This window comes from Notamacropus eugenii, chromosome 2 (genome assembly GCF_028372415.1).
Source record: "Notamacropus eugenii isolate mMacEug1 chromosome 2, mMacEug1.pri_v2, whole genome shotgun sequence".
Classification (NCBI taxonomy): domain Eukaryota; kingdom Metazoa; phylum Chordata; class Mammalia; order Diprotodontia; family Macropodidae; genus Notamacropus; species Notamacropus eugenii.
This window is the reverse complement of record NC_092873.1, coordinates 14,052,708-14,059,349: the sequence shown is the minus strand read 5'-3', so window position 1 is coordinate 14,059,349 and position 6,642 is coordinate 14,052,708.

Here is a 6,642-nt window from a genome sequence, read left to right as displayed (position 1 = left end):
TTGGGTGGAGTCAGAGAACGAGGCAATTATCTGTCTTCACTGGGCTGATTTATGAGGAGTGGGGCTTCAAATATTATTTTGCATTTTCCCCTTTCATTATTTGACTTGTCTACCAGTCTTCCTCACTTTGGGGAGGCTCCAGGGCAGTAATTTGTGGGGAAGTGGGGTGTTATCTTATCTCAGCATTCCCAGATCTGTCAAGTGAGATGTTTAAACATTGTAATCAATTGGGGGTGGGTGGGGCAGTTCTCGACTTTTCTGAGCCAGTGTCCAGATTCGAAATCTTGCTATGAAATGATATTATTCATTCAGGACTTTTTGTCCAGTATTTCAGATATTCAGAGGTCTTGTAGCTGTAAGACAGACCAGCAGGCCTTTACTAATGTGTGTCAATATAAATTGCCCAGCAGCAATGTCAATTCATTTGCATTCACTCTCTCAGGCACAAAAATCCTAAATAGTAAATATATCCTTATGGACAGGGTCAAAGGTGCCACAATTAGACCTGAAAGAGAAGAACTAACATTCATATAGCCCCTACTACGTGCAGTACAATGAGCTAAGCACGTTATAAATTTCTCATTTAATCCTCTTAACAAACCTAGGAGGTAGATTCTATTTTCTGTACACTACATTTAAGGAAACTGAGGGAGGGACACCCAGATAGTAAGTGTCTGAGGCTAGAGTCAAGAAGGTCTGAATTCATGTCTAGCCTCAGATTCTGACTAGCAATGTGACCTTGGACCAGTCACTTCACCTCTATTTGCCTCAGTTCCTCACGTGCAAAATGCCAAATTCTCAGGGTAATTGTGAGTATCAAACAAGATGAGATGATATTTGTGAAGTGCTTAGCACAGAATCTGGCACATAGTAGGAGGTTAGTAAGTGCATGTACTCTCACACACACACACTCACACACACACACACACACACAGAAGCGTGCATCATTGCTCCACTAGCCTCTCCCTTCTCTACTTATATGTTTTTATGTGAGAATTATGCGAAAGATAAGGACAGCATCATTACTAAGTAGAGAACCATTTGGGACCTATCCAAAAACAAATGCTCCCTATATGGTATTTCTTTTTCTGTATTTCAGATAATGCCTCATAGGGCTTATCATCCAAATCCATTCATGTTCTGCAGAAGTAAACTGTGCATTCGAGGACTAAAAATAGCATGTATGAAAAAGTGTGTGGTATTTCTCCATGACTTTTAAAGGCTTTTCCCCATTATTTTTAAGGAAGTCTTTTGTGTTCAACTCCAGATGCAAAAATACAATGCTCAAAACAGTCTATCCTTCTCCTATACATAGAATCAACCTTTCGGTATTCGATGGGAATATTCTATTTCAAAATGAAATTTATATTCATGGGATTGCTTGGAGATCTCAGTGAGGTATTTTGGGAGACTGTGGTCAGGAATGAGAGTATTGACTCAAGGTTCAGAGGTGGAACAAAGAGTCTGAGTAGGGAAATTATTTACTCATTGGTCACAGAGTTAATAATGACCGTGTAAAGGTTAAAACCTGCTCTCTGGATGTATTTACTCACTGATTCAACAAACATTTATAAAATACCTCTGATGTGCTAAGCACTGGGACCAGAGAGCCAGAATGCAAACAGTCCTTGTCCTCAGATACCTTACAGTTAGCCCCCTTGATCTGTCCATGGTACTGATTATTGATACTTCTCTACTGGAGCAAAGAGTTTGCCCACCTCTTCAAGTCAGTTTCGTAAGTCCCCATAGACTGTATTCCTTGTGCTAGTCATTGGGGATACAAAAACAAGATACAGCAGTCCCCACCCTTGAGAAACTGTTGTTCTCTTGGTGTGAAACCAATGAAATTTAAAAATGATGTAGAAATGAAATATAGAGTAAGTACCAGGGACAGTGCACTTGGACCAGAGTAGACAGGATAGAATTCTCATAGGAGGTGACACTGCCCACTTTCCTCCTTGACTTGACACAATGTTGTGTTCTGTGTTCTGGAGGCAAGTTTTAAATGAAAGAAAAAGGAAGGAAGAAAGGAAAGCAGGAAGGCAGAAATGCATGCTCAAGTCAAGAGCATGGGTTCAAATCTTAGCCCTGGCTTACATATCTATTTGACCTTACCAGTCATTGAGGCTCCCTGTGCTTCCAATTGCTTATGTCAGATGTTGAAGATTGGATTAGATACTTTCTAAGGTATCTTCCAATTCTTCAATCTACTATCCTAAGAGAATTGTGGAACCTTGAATACTTTGTTATTCCTATGTACTCAACAAAGAATGCTACCTGAGTCAGGATCTTTTGAAATCCTTCCTGGAATCCCATTAGAGAAAAGAAACATCCAGGAAGTCAGTGATGTATGCAGTTGGGGACAAATTAGTGGTTTTCTGATACAAAAAAAGTGAAGAACATTTTTCTGTAAGTGGGATTAAGTTTCAATACGCGTTGGATGGTGATTCAGATGACTCTAAGGACATTTTGTAATTGTACACCGTTAAATGGCAGAACTCTCCAGTTAGTAGAGGAGAAACTGGGACTTCTTTTGGTGTTGTGCAGCCTCTTCTACCTTGAAGTAGCATACAGGCAAATGCCTCAAACCCCCATTGCCAGGACCTATCTGGCCTCAAACGTCCAAGGCAGAGACGTTTGCGGAACTGATAACATAAGAAGTCACTTGGATGACTTCAGCCTGGGTTTCATGTGTGGAGGAGACACACTCAAATGAGCAAGTTCCATCAAATAAAAATGGAGAGGTTCCAATCTAGCCTGAAAGCTTTGAGGAAACTAAGAGTCTCAAGGATTACTTCTCTGACAGATGTCAGGAGTTGACTTGGAGACAGGTGGAAGGGGCCTGTGTGTGCAAGGCTTTATCGTAACATCACATGACTCACTCCTAGGGGAGGCCTGGGAAGCCTTGCACGGCACAAATGTCCTTGTGGTCTCTGGAAGTTCCAAAGCACTCCCAGCCTCCTGAAGCCCAGTACCTCAGAACCTCATTTTCTTATGGTGAGATGTTTCTTGTTTTGCTAGTAGCTAACTTGGTGATTTACTATTGTGAAGGTGAGTCACCTTGCCCTTCCTGATCCCTCCTGGGGAGGGTTGCATTCCCCACTCATCTGCCCCTGACAGCAGGGAACCTATCAGGTCATTCATTTTAGGTCTCAGAGTATTCATGCCCTAGATCACTCTATTTCAAGGAACTCCAAGTATAAGGTATAGAGAATCCATGAGGGGTCATATAGTCCATTCCCCTGCCTCTCCAGGCTGACTTAAAAAAAAAATGAGCTTACATATTCTCTCCAGTTTCTTCAGCTTTTACTCTCTGTGCTGGAGTGTCTTCAGTCAGGAATTATATCAAGGATGGGGAATGGATCAAAAGTCAACAAGGAGAGATTAAATAAAAAGCCAAAGCAGTATCTCTGTCATATTTTCCCTTTGTGTATTTCAGCCATTTCCATGGATATGATGAGAAAGGTCACCTTGGACCGCGTTAGTTTTCTGAGAGATCTCATGCTGACTGTAAGAGATAAAAATGAATGTGTCAAACAACTAAGTGAGAAACAATTAAATTCGTCAATGAGTTTGTAGTAATATCTTCTGCTGATCCTGTTATAACTTGGTCCTCTTTAAGTGCTATTTTTGAGCCCAGCACCAGATGTAAGGAATAACAGAGTAGATGTCCTAGATTCTTAGACCAGTCCTTTCATTCCTTAGCTAGACTAGAGAACCAAACCAAGTTCACTTTCTTGGATTCACAATCTGAGCCAGATTTCTTCTGTGGGTTAGAAAGCTAAGCCTGGCCACTTTGTCTCAGCCAAAGTTGAGAGTAGTTCTCTTTCCTGAGGTAAGATCCCTGAGCATGGTTCCTTTCTTTAGATGAGATCTTGAGCTGTATTTCCTTCCCGGGACCAGGAGTGAGCCTGGATCCCCTTCTCTCCCACTCTGATAATCAGCCTAATATGAATGATTCCAGACTTGGAAAAAATTTTCCTGGGTTTTAAAGATTTGTGTCCTTTAGTCCCTGAGTATGTTTTGGCAGGTAAACTGCCAGGTAGTTTATAGTGTCTACCCTAGCTTGAAAGGGGATTTCTCTTTCTGTGTCTTCCTGTTGGGCTTTGTTACTACTTTATAGAAATGCAGAAGATTTATGTGGGTTTATTTTGTAACCTGCTAGTTTGCCAAAGTTGCTTATTGTTTCAAGTAGTTTTTTAGTTGAATCTCTGGGATGTTCTAAGTATATTTTGATATCCTCTGCAAAGAATGATAACTTAGTTTCTTCTTTCCCTATTCCAATTCTTTCAAATGCTTTTTCTTCTCTTATTGCTATAGCTAATATTTCTAGTACCTTATTGAATAATAATGGTGATAATTGACAACCTTGTTTCACCCCTGATCTTATTGGAAATGCATCTAGCTTATCTCCATTGCACAAAATGCCTGTTGAAGGCTTTAAATAGAAACTGCTTATTGTTTTGTGGAACATTCCCTTTATTCCTATGCTCTCCCATGTGTTTAGTAGGAATGGGTGTTGTATTTTGTCAGAAGCTTTTTCTGCATCTATTGAGATAATCCTGTGGTTTCTATTAGTTTTCTTGTTGATATGATTGATAAGGCTAATAGTTTTCCTAATACTGAAACAGCCCTGCATTCCTGGTGTGAATCCTGCTTGATCACAATGTGCCATTGTCGTGATAAGTTGCTGTATTCTTTTTGCTAAAATCTTATTTAAAATTTTTGCATCTATATTCATTAGAGAAATTGGTCTGTAATTTTTTCTCTGCTTTGTCTCTTCCTGCTTTTGCTATCAGAAACATATTTGTATTGAAAAAAGAATTTGGGAGGACTCCTTCCTCCTCCATTTTCCCAAATAATCCATATAGTGTTGGAATTAACTGTTCTTTAAATGTTTGATAGACTTCACTGGTTAATCAATCCAGCCCTGGAGATTTTTTCCTAGGGAGATGATTGATGGCTAGTTCAATTTCCTTCTCTGAAATGAGGTTAAGTACATGAACACAACTGCAAGACACTTTTCCCACAAATAAAGTCAGATCTAAGTAAGAGGCAAAGGATCACTTTCTCGTGGGTAGGACAAACCAATATAATAAAAATGACATTTTTCCCTCGATAGGTTTACTTATTTAGTGCCACATCAATTAAAGTGTGGGATAATTATTTTCCAGAGCTGGAAAAATACTATCAAAATTCATCTGGAAGAAAAAACGGTCCAGGATATCCATGACAAGAAATGCTAGGGAATGTGGCCCAGCACTACCAGATCTCCAGTTGTATTTGAAAGCAGTAATTATGAAAACCACTTGGTACTTAGTAAGAAAGAGAAGGGTAGAGAAGTGGAATGAGCTAAGTACTCAAAACAGAGTAGACAATGAATATAGCAATTTGCTGTTTGATGAACCCAAGGACCCAGCTTCTGGGATAAGAAGTCACTGTTTGACAAAAATTGCTAGGAAAACTGGGTAACGGTATGGCACAAACCAGACATAGACCCATGCCTGACATCGTAGAGAAGAATAAAACCCAAATGGGTACACAATCTAGATATTAAGGTTGATTCTGTGGACAGATGGGGTGAGCAAGAAATAGGGTATTTATCAGATTTAACGAGAAGGGATGAATTTTTAACTAAAGAAGGGATAGAAAGTTTATGAAGTGCAAAATGGGTAATTTTGATTACCTTAAACTGAAAAATTTTTGCACAATCAAACCCAAAGCAACCAAAATTCGGAGAGATGTAGAAAATTGGCAAAGAATTTTTACAGCTGATGTCAGGGATAAATGCCTCATTTCAAGAATATATGGAAAACTGAGTCAAATTTACAAAAATACAAGTCACTCCCCAATTGACAAATGGTCAAAGGATATGAACAAGCAATTTTCAGAGGAAGAAATTAAGGATATCTATAATCATATGAAAAAATGCTGTAAATCCCTTTCGAATAGAGAGAGATGCAAATGAAAACAACTCGGAGGTGCCGCACCACACCTATAAGATTGGGAAACATGACAGAACAGGAAGATGATAAATGTTGGAGAGGATGTGGGAGAGTTGGAACACCAATACATTGGTGGTGGAGCTGTGAGTTGATCCAACCATTCTGGAGAGCAATTTGGAACTATGTCCAAATGGCTACAAAATATGCGTACCTTTTAACCCAGCAAGAACACTTCTAGGACTATATCCCCAAAAGATCATAAAAATGGGAAAGGGTCCCACATGTACAAAAATATTTACAGCAGCACTCTTTGTGATGGCCAGAAACTGGAAATCCAAGAGGTACCCATCAATTGGGGAATGGCTGAAAAAATTGTGATACATGAAGATAATGGAATACTAATGTGCTATAAGAAATGATGAACAGGAAGACTTCAGAGAGACCTGCAAAGACTTATGTGATCTGATGCTCAGTGAAAGGAGCAGAGCCATGAGAATTTTGTGCAAAGCAATGACCACAGTTTGCTACAGTTTTTCCGGTAGATTTGGAATTTCATAACAATACAAGGACTTTAAAAAAATTACCAATTATCTTCTAAGGCAAAATGCCTTCCACATCTAGAGAAAGAACTATGAAATTCAATTGCAGAATACTGCAATCATTATTTTGTGTGTGTATTACATTTTGGTTTGTTATT